This window comes from Bubalus bubalis, chromosome 2, assembly GCF_019923935.1.
Source record: "Bubalus bubalis isolate 160015118507 breed Murrah chromosome 2, NDDB_SH_1, whole genome shotgun sequence".
Classification (NCBI taxonomy): Eukaryota; Metazoa; Chordata; class Mammalia; order Artiodactyla; family Bovidae; genus Bubalus; species Bubalus bubalis.
In genome coordinates, this window is record NC_059158.1 from 65,133,686 (window position 1) to 65,148,375 (window position 14,690).

Consider the following 14,690-nt stretch of genomic DNA (forward strand, 5'->3'; position numbering starts at 1 on the left):
TCCCTAGTTGACACAAACCCACATTGTATCTCTTTACTGAAAAAAAACACAACAGGCCATTTGTTTGCAACAAATTATTCGTTTGCAACAAATTTTTCTTTTGTGTTTTCCTACTAAGTCATCAGTATGGAAGATCTAGTTTCTAAAAAGACATATACTGCCACTTCCAAAAAAATGTACATTTACACAGTGAAATACAGATATTGTACTTGAACCAAAAATAATGAATCTACTATGGTATAATTTCAGATACAGAAATATGTTGATAAGGAGATTCTTTTGTGGTTTTTGCTTAGTCCATCAATGCACAGGATTGAGATCAACACATAGTTTTCTGGAGCTTATAGAACTTCATTTCTTCCTCAATTTTTCATGTTTTAAAAGTTACACATATTTGTGAGCTATCTTGCTGAATGAATCCCTGAAGAGTTGGTGATAAGACTCTCTTGCTTTCTGCAAGATGCTATTTCTATCTCTAAATACTCTTCTAAGAAAGAAACATCTGTTTTCGCTCATTATCATTTCTTCTTATTTCCTTAGAGCCTTTATGTATTTTGAAAGTATCTTGGATTATGTTTTTGCATTTTTCTGATATTTTTCATAGAAGTGAATAAAACTTACCAGAAAACCAATCAGAATGAACCATGGAGCATTCAGAGACAAAAAAAAGAAAAAAACCATCTCATCCCCAACTTTTTTTTTCTTTTTTTGCCTCAGATCATTATTTATAATTCTGCCAGATTTTTTAAAAACTTCATACTGAAATTATGGCTTAATTTGAGAAATTAGAAATCAAGTTTCCCCTCCTACCTCCAGCTTAGGTAGACTTACCTAGCTATTATCAAAAGTTCAGTGACCGTCATTCTTAACAGATGCAGTAGACTTAACTCCTACTAGGAAAGGCCACGTTAAAATTTTAACATACTATTGTTAGGAAAGTGTGTACTAAATGATGAGCTAAAATATTCATTTTTACAATTTTACCCAAGTGTGATTACATACAGAAAATATAGCATTAAAAGCTATTTCAGCTATTGGTTACTGGCTGAGTGGTTTCTTGAAGCCTTGGATATTAAATTCCCTAAAGCATTATTCTGATTTTTTTCTCACCCTTGTGGATTATTTTAATGGTTTTCTTTTTTAAGATTCTCTGCATCTTATCCAAATGCCCCTCCTACCATTTCTTGAAAATCAATCAACAAAGTAAGTATCTGTTATAAGACATGTTGATTACTGATGGTTTTTATATTGTTATATTGTTGAAATATTTACACAGTGAGATACACGAACAATACCCATAAAATCTGACAAGCTGATATATGTATACACCCAAGAAATTCTCCATATCAATCAAAATATACAGCATTCTCATCACCACTGAAATGTCTCTAACATTGCCATCCAGTCAATCCTCACCTTCCAGAGGCAGCTATTGTTCTGATTTGCAAATATGTCACTATATCTATCTACCTACTGCCTATGTTTTAGCTTCCCAGAAATGGAATCATACTATATGTACTCTTTACCATCTGGTTTATTCTTCTGAATGTTTTGAGATTACATCTATGTTGTTTCATGATTAGTTCAGTCTTTTAAATTATTGGATTATATCCTATTGTGTAACTTTACAACTATTAGTTTACCTATTCTTGCATTTGATTGACATTATTAGTGTTCTTACCAAGTTATGAGCTTTTTAAATAAAACTACTATGAAATCTTTGTTTCATCCACATCTTTGGCTTACATTATTCTCAAAGTGCTTTTTCTTATCCTGAGTTCTTTAAAGTTTTCTTTTAAAGTTAACTTTAAAAGTTTGCCTTTCCTGACTACCCCAGAACTCAGAGAGGTCTCTCCTGGCCTCTTAACTAATCTATTTAAACAATTTATCAGGAAGTTACCCCATAAGGTTTTGTTTTATTATTATTTTGGGGTACATGCCATGTAATTACAAACATTTTAAAACCCTGAGGAAGATCTCAAGTTCTATTCCTCTGCAACCACATCCCTTAGTACAGAGCCATAAACAATTCAGTCTGTTCAAAAACTGATGGTGCTAAGGAGGAGTGCAATCATTTGTAGCCAAATGTCCTACTAAGAACTAGAAAACCAAGATTAAATATGAAGGTAGTATTCTTAAAGATATCATAGAGCTGTAGAAGCAAGAAGAAATAGAAGGTATTGAATTCTACAGTGGAGAGAGACTCAGATGTCAACTTAGAGTCTGTAATCACAACCAGAGCCTTTGCCAGTTCTGGTTGAGGGTTGGAGGCTGTGAATCTGGAATTGGCACAAATAGAAGGCTACTGCCAGAGACAGCGATACCAGCAAAGTAGTTGGCAGTTATGCAGGGAAGTGACAAAATTCAAGACTGGAGGGCCTCAAACATATGGCTGGTTTTCTCTCAAAACACATGTTTTCCAAATTCTGAGACTGTATACAATGCAGAAGACTAAATGACTCAGCCAAGAACCCTTAAGAAGCAGATGAGAATTTCCCACCACACAGCACCATTGTAGAGACAGACTCACAAACGAGAGGGGTCCCTGCAATCATAAGATCACAGTCAAAGGCTTTAGAAGAACAAGGTAAAGAGTAACAACGTGTAGACCTGAAGGACTAAGGTGAAAGTCTTATGAAAGCAGAATGAAGTTTCTCACAAGTTCTTGCCACTGAGCATGCAGAGATTTGCAAGGCTCTTAACTGAAAGCATCCCCCAGGAATGATTAAGAACTAGAGGTAGTCTGAGTCTTATAAAATTTATTAAAACACACCACACACACACACAAATACTGCAAGCCAGCCTCCAATCAGCTCAGTACTTAATAGTTGGTGAGCCTCCATTCTATCATTATAACAATAAAAAGTATTTTTTTTCCTGATAGAATAAAATATCACCTGATAGAAAAATCAGACAAGGGAAAAAATATCCACAGAAGATCCTTATATTTTAGTTACCAAGAGTTTTTAAATAACTATAAATTGCTAACAAAACCATAGAGAAAATACATGAAAAGATGATGAGTTATGCTATAAATTTTTGAGTACTTAAAAAAGAACTGAATGGATAGTGTAGTACTAAAATACTGTATCTGAAACTAAAATCTCTGAATAGTTATAAAAAGAAGACTGGATATAGCAAGATTAGTGAAATGAAAGGGAGGCCTATACAAAATGTTCACCAAAGAATAAGACAAATAAAAGGAAAGAAATTTATAAGATACTTATTGGTCACATATGCATCTTATCATAGTGTGTAGCATACATGTTTAATCACATACAAAATGCAAAGCGTGTAGCATATGTGGTATGGAAACCCAAATGGAGAAGAGAGGACAGGACAAAAGCAATATTTTTAAAAAGAGCTGGAAATGTTCCAAAACTGACGGAAGCTATCAATGCATACATTCAAGTAGTTCTGCAATCCCAAGCTGAATACACGTAAGGAAAACCACACTTCAGTAAGTCATAAAAGGCTTCTGAAAATCAAATACAAAGTAAAAGTGTTAAAAAGCACCAATAAGACCCTGGTGGCTCAGGTGGTAAAGAATCCATCTGCAATGCAGGAGACTTCGGTTTGATCCCTGAGTCAGGGAGATCTCATGGAGGAGGGCATGGCAACCCACTCCAGTATTCTTGCCTGGAGAATCCCCATGGACAGAGGAGCCTGGTGGGCCACAGTCCATGGGGTCACAGAGAGTCAGGCACAACTATGCATAGCACAGCACAAGACATTCAAAGCAGCAATAGTGATATCTAACTTCTTATGAAAAGGTATAAAAGCCTAAAGACAATGAAAATCTTTAAAGTGCTGGAAGAAACTAGAAGCCAACAAAAACTTCTATATGTAGAGAAAATATTCTTCAAAAAAACCCCACAATTTTAGCAAACAAAAAATGAAAATATTCATTCTATATAACCTATACTAAAAAATATGCTAAGGGATTTCTTCAGGTAGAAGAAAAATAAAACTCACAGGAAAACATGGAAATCTGGATATTAATGAATTATACCTAAAAAGATAACTATTAGGATAAATGTAAATGGATACTATGTGCACAAAATAATATATAGTCTGCTGCATTTAAAATACATATAAAACTTTAAAAGACAAAAGCACAAAAACTAGGAAGTAGGTTAAATAAAGGCATAGTTGTCTTTTCCTTAAATATTTCAAGTCAAGATTTAACACACATACAAAAATTTAAGTAGAAAACCCATCCATCTTTATATATCAGATCAGATCAGTCGCTCAGTCATGTCCGACTCTTTGTGACCCCATGAATCGCAGCACGCCAGGCCTCCCTGTCCATCACCAACTCCCAGAGTTCACTGAGACTCATGTCCATCGAGTCAGTGATGCCATCCAGCCATCTCATCCTCTGTCGTCCCCTTCTCCTCCTGCTCCCAATCCCTCCCAGCATCAGGGTCTTTTCCAATGAATCAGCTCTTCGCATGAGGTGGCCAATGTAATCATTACCCCATTTAAAATACTGAAATTTCCAGCATCTCAGAATCTTTCTTCATCTATCTCCCACTACTCATACTTCTGCCCTAATAGATTAGTTCTGGAACCTGTTTAGAATGTCATATGAATGAAATCCACCAGTGGGTACTCTTTTACTTCCAGTTTATTTTACTCATAATTATGCCTGTGATAGTCATCCATGTTATCTGCAACTCATTCTTTATAAGAAGAAGTTAGTGCTTAATATTCTACATTGTATGTATTCACCCTCCTGTTGCTGATCATAAAGTTGTTTCCAACTGGGGGCTATTACAAATAAAATTATAAGCATTTTTGTCTTTTGATGAATGTGTTCTCATTTCTGTGATTGTATTATTACAAAAGCATAGAATTGTTGCATCATTAGCAAATGTAAACATAGCTTTAGTAACTACAACCAAAGAGTTTTTCAAAGCGATTGTTTCCATTTTTCTACTATCAGCTGTTGCTGGTTCCAGTTGCTGCACATTTTATTTTTGATTGTGTTTTCTTCTGAAATAATGACATTGAGCATCTTATGTTTACTGCTTATTTTGAATAGGTTCTTTTAAAGTGTGTATTCAAGATTTCCCCTGAGTTTTAGTTAGGGTGTTTGTTCTCCTATTGATTTGTAGGTATTATAAGAATCTTTTATGGGATGTATATATTTTCAGTATATTCACCCAGGCTAAATATCCTGCTACTAAGTGGAATCTGGGAGGTCTGATTTAGAGAAACATAGAAATTTAGAAAATGTTTAGTGCTTCATTCATTCTAGTCTTATGATTAAGTAAAATATACACCTACTACAAATGGACTTGTCCAAGCTAGGCTTCAACAGTACATGAACCGAGAACTTCCAGATGTTCAAGCTGGATTTAGAAAAGGCAGAGGAACCAGAGATTAAATTATCAACATTTGTCAGATCATAGACAAAGCAAGAGAATTCCAGAAAAACATCTACTTCTGTTTCATTGACTATGCTAAAGCCTTTGTGTGGATCACAATAAAATGTGAAAATTCTTAGAGAGATAGGAATACCAGACTACCTTACCTGCCTCCTGAGAAACCTCTATGCAGGTCAAGAAGCAGTTAGAACCAGACATGGAATAAAGGACTTGTTCCAAATTGGGAAAGGAGTATATCAAGGCTGTATATTGTCACCCTGCTTATTTAACTTCTATGCAGAGTACATTATGCTAAATGCTAAGCTGGACAACTCACAAGCTGGAATCAAGATTGCCAGGAGAAATGTCAGTAACTTCAAATATGCCAATGACACCACCCTAACAGCAGAAAGTGAAGAGAAACTAGAGAGCCTCTTGATGAAAGTGAAAGAGGAGAGTGGAAAAGCTGGCTTAAAACTCAACATTCAAAAAACCAAGATCATGGCATCCAGTCCCATGACTTCATGGCAAATAGATGGGGAAACAGTGCAAAGAGTGACAGACTTTATTTTCTTATGCTGCAAAACCACTGCGGTTGGTGTCTGCACCCATGGAATTAAAAGACACTTGCTTCTTTTAAGAAAAGCTATGACCAACCTAGACACCATATTAGAAAGCAGAGATATTACTTTGCCAACAAAGATCCATATAGTCAAAGCTATGGTTTTTCCAGTAGTCATGTACGGATGTGAGAGTTGGACCATAAAGAAGGCTGAGTACCAACGAATTGATGCTTTTGAACTGTGGTGTTGGAGAAGATTCTTAAGAGTCCCTTGGTCTGCAAGATCAAGCCAGTCAATCCTAGAGGAAATCAATCCTGAATCTTCATTGGAAGGATGATGCCGAATCTGAAGCTCCAATAGTTTGGCCAGCTGATGCAGAGTTAACTCATTAGAAAAGACTCTGATGCTGGGAAAGATTGAAGGCAGGAGGAGAAGGGGACAATAAAGGATGAGATGTTTAGAAGGCATCACTGACTTGATTGACATGAGTTTGAGCAAGCTCTGGGAGGTGAAGAAGGACAGGGAATTCTGCCGTGCTGCAGTCGATGTGGTCACAAAGAGTCGGACATGACTGAGCAACTGAACAACAACAACACAAATGGACTTAGTACACACTTACTCATTCACTCACTCAACACAGGATGTCAGATGCCAACAATGACCAAGTAAGTAATATAAAAAAAAGAAATGGGCTGAATAAAAAGAGCAATTGCCACCAAGATCCAGCCTTGGATTTAGAGATACAATTGGGAGTGATGAAGACACCCGTAAAGTGAAAAGCACAAAACCCTTTTAAAGTGAGTCACCAATAACACATTTCAGGCAGTCATTGCCAAACCATTAATTCCAAATTTAAAAATATTTTTCTGGCAGTATAGAAACATTATTTTACTAAGACTCTATTTTTAATTTTGGCATCTAATTTAAAACACTCTATACCCCAACATAATAAACATAGGAAAGAAAAAAATCACATATCTGTGAGTCATATCTCACCCATGAGCAACAAATTTACAACCCCTGATTTCTAAAATCTACCATGATAGGCAAAATAACAGCCACCCTCAAGATGTATACATCCCTGTTCCCAGAAGCTGTGAATATTCTGTTCAGTGGCAAGGGGAATTAAAGTAGCAGAATTAAGTTTGCTAATCAACTGACCTTAAAAGGATGATCCTGGATTATCCAAATGGGTCTAGTGTAATCATAAGGATCCTCAGTGGGGACAGATCAAGTTTGGAGGGTCAGTCTGACAAAGACTCCATCAGACATTGCTGGCTTTGAAGATGGAAGGTAGTCCAAACCAAGGAATGCAAGGTGTCTCTATAAGCTAGAAAAGGCCAGAAAATGGGTTCTCCCTTACAACTCCGGAAGGCAATGCAGCTGTACCCAAACCTTAATTATCACTCACTGTGAGTTAGATCAGCTTCTGGCCTGAGGATTTAATAAATGTGTTGTTTTAAGTCACTAAGTTTGCAGAGATCTGTCACACCAATAATAGAATATCCCACTCGAACTGAATTTATTTGAAGGTCCACTGAGAATTTCCTTTTCAAGGGAATTTTGCCTAAAATAATCCATAAGATTCCTTATCTGACTTATTGTGAGAGTACAAATATCACACTTTTAATGTAATGTGTATATAATAAAACTGCTCGGTACACTAAGCTTTACTATGGATTGCTGAAGTTGATATAACACACATCAGATAAATCAAAATTTGCATTTCAACTTGGTCTTACAAATATCTCTAATTTCAGTTGAACAAAGCAGCCAATGGAAAAAATAACAGATTCCAAAATATTTCTAATTCCCTATTAGTTCAGTGCAAGAATTCTCATCTTCTTTGTTTAAAGATCTGGCAGCAAAAAAGAAAATAAAGACTCCATCCACTGCCCCATCCCCTGTGCATTCCAAACAAAATAAATTCTCACTTTGTCCTTCATTCATTTATTCAACCAATACTGTGCAGCCAATGCACTAGGATTTGTATAAAGCTATAGAATGAAAGGTCTATTGCTCTAAGAACATTTATTTCCATTGGAAAATACCAAATTTTTATTTTTAAGGAAGTTGGATTTTTCTCACTCTTCAGGCAATGGGCTTCCCTGGTAGCTCAGACAGTAAAGCGTCTGCCTGCAATGCAGGAAACCTGGGTTCAATCCCTGAGTTGGGAAGATCCCCTGGAGAAAGGAAATGGCAACCCACTCCAGTACTCTTGCCTGGAAAATTCCATGGATGGAGGAGCCCGGTAGGCTACAGTCCATGGGATCGCAAAGTGTCAGAGATGACTGAGCGACATCACTGGTTCACTGGTTCAGGCAATGATTTTAATTACACAAAGATGACTTAATCCTAACATACACATGCCACATTTGTTGCTTAACTAAGTAATGGTTTATTGTTTAATAGTAAGCCTGATTATGTAGACATTTCTTTTTAAATGACTATTTTATTTGGAACCATAGAAAACAGGTAGTTAAACTGTCATACATCAACTGTAGCCAGAGCTCATATTTTTGCTTGAGCAATGGTTCTTTTTAAAATGTTGTGCAAATTGTCTTACCACATTACCTCACATTGTTCTTCTTTTATAAAAGAACAAGGATAGGGCTTTAAGAAGAATTTCCATTCAGATAAATTACATTATTGTTTTGTACTTTGAGCACTACAAACCCCACAGATAAGAGTGAAAGTGAAAGTTGCACAGTCATCTATGACTCTTTGTGACCCCATGGACTGTAGCCTGCCAGGTTCCTCTGTCCATGGAATTCTCCAGGCCAGAATACTGGATGGGTTGCCACTCTTTTCTGCAGGGGATCTTCCCAACCCAGGGACTGAACTCAGGTCTCCTGCATTGCGGGTGGATTCTTTACCAACTGAGCCACCAGGGAAGACCAAGAGTAGCAGTTAAAAATACTTTGAATATTTAATTCTTTTAAAATCATACATCCTTATTTAATAAATATGATTAAACAAATTATCAGTATTATCCAAATGAAACATGAAAGCCTTTTTTTTCTTTTCCATTTTTAACGATGACTAGGGAGTACCTACGAGGAACTCGTGGAGCACACAAGCGGCCTGGAGGAGGACATGGCCCTTCCCAAGGGTCTGCAGGTCTGCAGGGCTGGCGTGGGGGGCCCGCTGCAGAAGAGCCCAGCCTAGCGCCTCCGCCTGGAGAGCAGCCTCTGGGACCCCTAGGAAGCAAATTAAAGTACATGTAACCTGAAGCAATGGCACCCCACTCCAGTACTCTTGCCTGGAAAATCCCACGGATGGAGGAACCTGGTCCATGGGGTCGCTAAGAGTCGGACATGACTGAGCGACTTCACTTTCACTTTTCTTTCACACATTGGAGAGGGAAATGGCAACCCACTCCAGTGTTCTTGCCTGGAGAATCCCAGGGACGGGGGAGCCTGGTGGGCTGCCGTCTTTGGGGTCGCATAGAGTCGGACACGACTGAAGTGACTTAGCAGGGAGTATAAGGGCTTCCTTGGTAGACCAGATGGTAAAGAATCCATCTGCAATGCGGGAGACCCGGGTCAGATCCCTGGGTTGGGAAGATCTCCTGGAGGAGGCCATGGCAACCCACTCCAGTATTCTTGCCTGGAGAACCCCCATGGACAGAGGAGCCCACTGGGCTACAGCCAATGGCGTCGCAAAGAGTCAGACATGACTGAGACTGAGTGACTAAGCACAGCACAGTGAGTAGAAGCAAAAATGTCTTTACTAGTTTTTAATTCTGGCAAATTTTATAAGTCATTTGATTTGTGAAAATAAGCATCAGATCCAGAAACAGTATTAAACACTGGTTTAGGAAATATAAGGAAGTACTGTATTATATTAAAAGATTAAAATTCTATAAAAATATCATTTTATGTCACTTTGTTTAAACATTAAATTATATTATAATCTGCATTTAGATTTAGAAAAGGCAGAGGAATCAGAGATCCAATTGCCAACATACACTGGATCTCAGAAAAAGCAAGGGAATTCCAGAAAACATCTACTTCTGTTTCATCAACTATGCTAAAGCCTTTGACTGTGTGGATCACAACAAACTGCGGAAAATTCTTTAAGAGATGGTAATACCAAACCACCTTACCTGTCTCCTGAGAAACCTGTATGTAGGTCAATAAGCAACAGTTAGAACCAGATATGGAACAAAGCACTGGTTCAAAATCAGGAGAGGAGTACATCAAGACTATAGACTGTCACTCTGCTTATTTAACTTCTATGCAGAGTACATCATGCTAAATGCCAGGCTGGACAACTCAAGCTGGAATCAAGACTGCTGGGAGAAATATCAATATCCTCAGATATGCAGATGACACTACCCTAATGGCAGAAAGCAAAGAGAAACTAGAGAGCCTCTTAATGAAAGTGAAAGAGGAGCGTGAAAAAGCTGGCTTAAAACTCAACATTCAAAAAACCAAGATTATGGCATCCAGTCCCATGACTTCATGGCAAATAGATGGGGAAACAGTGCAAAGAGTGACAGACTTTATTTTCTTTGGCTTCAAAATCATTGTGGATGGTGGCTGCAGGCATGAAATTAAAAGGTGCTTGCTCCTTGGAAGAAAAGTTGTGACCAACCTAGACACTATATTAAAAAGCAGAGACATTACTTTGCCAACAAAGGTACACATAGTCAAAACTACGGTTTTTCCAGTAGTCATGTATGGATGTGAGAGTTGGACCGTAAAGAAGGCTGAGCACTGAAAAACTGATGCTTTCAAACTGGGGTGCTGGAGAAGACTCTTGAGAGTCCCTTGGACTGCAAGGAGATCAAACCAGTCAATCCTAAAGAAAATCAATCCTGAATATTCATTGGAAGGACTGATGCTGAAGTTCCAATACTTTGGCCACCTGATGCGAAGAGCCCATTCATTGGAAAAGACCCTGATGTTGGGAAAGATTGAGGACAGGAGGAAAAGGGGATGACAGAGGATGAGATGATTGGTTGGCTTGGATGACATCACCAACTCAATGGACATGAGCGTGAGGAAATTCTGGGAGATAATTAAGGACAGGGAAGCTTGGTGGGCTGTGGTCCATGGGGTCACAAAGAGTCAGACATGACTGAGTGACTGGACAACAATAAATAATCTGCATTTTACTATATTTTTGATAGACATTATGAAAAATAGTTGTTTCAATAAAAATATCAAATCACTATTATAATGTTATATACCTAAAACTAATATTATATTGTAATCAATTATACTTCAAATTAAAAAAAAGAAAAGCAAAACACCTTTGTTTCACATCTCATACAACCGAGTAAGGAATTCTAAAACAACATGCTGGGCCATACAATAAAATATTTCTGGTAAATGTTGTCAGTTTAACAAAGCCAAACAAATTTTTGTCCTCTTCTAATATATTGAATGTCCTCGTATCTGGAATTCACATCAAGTATGTAGTTTTCCTTCACACCATGTACTGTTTCATCAATTTCATTCCATGAGTACAAAATTTACAAATTCAAACTTTTCACAGTCAGCTCGACTGTGGATACAGGTAGCTAACTATATTATGCTACTTTATATAAGGGATTTGAACAGCTGTGAATTTGGATATCCATGAGGGTCCTAGAGCCAACCCCCTGCAGATACCCAGGAACAATTATACAAAACACTTGTACTATCCATGCTCACATATTTATGGCCTAGAAGTTACAAAGCAAAGACCTGCAGATTCAACCATGAACATGATATATTTGTGATTTTTTTAAGTTGAATGCATTGACTACATTTTTAATATTTTTATTGGAGTATAGTTGATTTACAATGTTGCATTATTTTCTGGTGTATAGCAAAATGAATCAGCTCTACATATACATAGTCCCACTGTTTCCCTGCCCCTGCCGTATAGGTCATTGCAGAGTATTGAGTAGAATTTCCTGTGCTATAATTTAAAAAGTATGGTTAAAAAAAAAAAAGAATATCTAGACTTCTGTTTTTCTCAGGTTGAAAAGTAGGATTTCTAGGAATGGATCATATTCCTTTCTATGGGAACTCTAGTTCTTTAGTGTTCCCAGCACACTCAGGTGTCTTACACTTGGTCCCTATCTGCCAAACTCCCTAGGAATTTGAGTTGTTTGAGCAACTGGCCTATAGCTGCTTTTTTTATATTATTTTTTGTTGCAGTGTAGTTGCTTTATTAAAGTTTCTTCTCTTGCACTCATTATCTTCCAGAGATCACTCTTCCCCAAACTCTCTCACTACCTCCCAGCAGCCCTCCTCCTGGAATGCACAAAGAAAAGGAAACCAATTGCCTGCCTAGATACCACACTCTCTCATCACAGTTTCTTTCTTCTTGTCAACCTAAAATACTTGGAGCAGATTTACACAAATATGTTTTAAGTATTTACTGGAGTACAACCACTGTTGCAGGTCCTTCTGAAATAATCCTGTAAATAGTACAACTTCAAGTATAAGGCAATATTTGTTTTTCTGCTTGCTTCACATTGCCAAAAATTTCTGGCAAAGGAGACAAGTCTTTCATTTGACACTTACAGATAGATATTTTTAATTGTAAAGACAGAGTGATAATGCAATGCCTTAAATAAGTCTTATTCAAAGTATAAGAAGGTGTGATGCCCAATCTTTTATTTTTCTATTATAATATGATAAAAATTATAAAACACTGAGTATAAGAAAGAGGTAAATGCATTTCACAGCTGAAGCAGAATGTAAAAAAGAAAAATTGTAGTCTGGTACCCTCTACTACTTTACCTTTTAGCTAAGCTCAGCTACTACTGGGCTTCCCTAGTAGCTCAGCTGGTAAAGAATCTGCCTGCAATGCAGGAGACCTGGGTTCAATCCCTGGGTTGGGAAGATCCCCTGGAGAAGGGAACAGCTACCCACTCCAGTGTTCTGGCCTGAAAAATTCCATGGACTATATAGTCCATGGCGTTACAAAGAGTCAGACACAACTGAGGAACTTTCCCTTTCAGCTACTACTACTCCTCAGTAATGATCACTTTGGTTGTAATGATGTATTGTAATATTTATATTAATGTGTGTGCCTGGGCTAAGTTGCTTCAGTCATCTCCATTTCTTTGCGACCCTATGGACTGTAGGCTCTCAGGTCCTCTGTCCATGGGATTCTCCAGGCAAGATTACCAGAGTAGGTTGTCCTGCCCTCCTCCACAGAATCATCCTGATGCAGGGACTGAACCCACGTTTCTTATGTCTCCTGCATTGGCAGGCAGCTTCTTTACCACTAGCACCACCTTGGAAGCCCATTTATATTTATTATTAATAACAACAATAACCAATACAGTTGACCCTCAAACAGCATGGGAGTTAGGGTTACCTACCCTCTGGCACAGCCAAAAATCTGCATATAATTTATAGCCAGCCGTCTGTATCTAAGTTCCTCTGTATCTATAGATTCAATGTACTACAGATCAGATGGTATAGTACTGTAATATTTACTATAGAAAACAATCCAGGTGTAAATGGACCTGCACAATTCAGACCATGTTGTTTAAGGGCCAACTGTATTTGGGTATTTATTAGTTCTAGGCAACGTACTAAGTACATTATATGCAATATCTCAGTGCACCCTTAAAAGCTAAGTGTTATCATGATCTCCATTTTAGAGACAAAGAAGTTGAATCTTAGAAAACTTAAGTGTCTTGCCCCAAATCACACAACTAGTAAGTGTTGAAACTGGTTTTCCAGTATAAGTCTGACTCAAAAGTCCAGGCATTTCACCAGACTAGGACACCCAGGACATTTTACTTGTAAGGTATATATTCCTTCTTTGCTTCTGGTGGTCGTAACTATAAATCAGTGGTTCTCACTTTTAGGTACATCTCAGAGATCCCCATGTTGACTCCAAATATGATGGTTAACCCTTTTCTCATTTATAGATTATTACCTTGAAATGTCAGTTCCAAGTTGAGAGTGAGTAGGGAAATGAAAATTTGTGAACTATATGTAAGACTCCAGTTAAGATGCAGCAACACTACCCAAGAATATGTGCTTTACAAATACATTGTTCATTTTCTACTCCAGACTTTGATGAGAGAAGATGCCAAATGGCTTTCAGGTGAAAAGCTTATCCTAATTAAATATTGAATCTCCAATGGACCATTAAGATTTTGTTCCTATAAAGAGAGGTCTCATTGGGGCTTCAAGTGAGATTAATGATATGTCAGACTTTTTCTAATGCAAGGAAGACATTTTAGAAATATTAAAGAGGAGGGCCCAATTGCTTAATTTATTTTCTCTTTGCTTAGTATATTTTCTCTTTGTACCATTTTTGTTCCTGCACAGTTGGGGATCCTTCACTGGCTAAAAAAAATTCTCTATCTTTGAGATAAAAGATATTCCTGTCATTCATACAGACCTAAGGCAGGAGGAAAAGTAAAACATAATGACAGACTACACAGTGATACAATATTGTGCCTTATCAAAATAAAAAGGGCATTTAATATTTTGCCTGATCTCTAGACCCAGAAATATTTGCTGGTGGCAGGAAAGAAGTTATAGCTGATAGTTCTACTCAGAGAAATCCATAATGAAAAATGCAGGCTGAAAATAGTCTAGCATGCCCACTGTTACTTTTGACCTCTGACCTTTCTAGATCTTGTGGGCCACTTTCTTCATTCCTTCACCTCTTTATGGCCATTTAAATAAGAGCTGATTGACTGTGATATTTCTAGCTTGGTTATAACTAAAGAAAGCAGTAAAAGTGACAAAGGTTTATTAACAGCTCATCAGTTAGCATACCTGCC

At 37.5% G+C, this 14,690-nt stretch overlaps 1 long non-coding RNA gene across 15 annotated transcripts in view; it reads right to left on the bottom strand.

Moving 5' to 3' along the window:
* The window catches only part of LOC123330649, a 443,928-nt gene that overhangs the window by 328,894 nt on the left and 100,344 nt on the right, over window positions 1-14,690 (bottom strand). For all 15 annotated transcript variants that reach the window (XR_006546723.2, XR_006546725.2, XR_006546717.2 and 12 more), the window contains exons 2-3: window positions 8,993-9,135; window positions 7,097-7,265 (exon numbers count right to left, since the gene is read on the bottom strand). This is a non-coding gene — a long non-coding RNA (uncharacterized LOC123330649). The remainder of the gene's footprint in view (window positions 1-7,096; window positions 7,266-8,992; window positions 9,136-14,690) is intronic.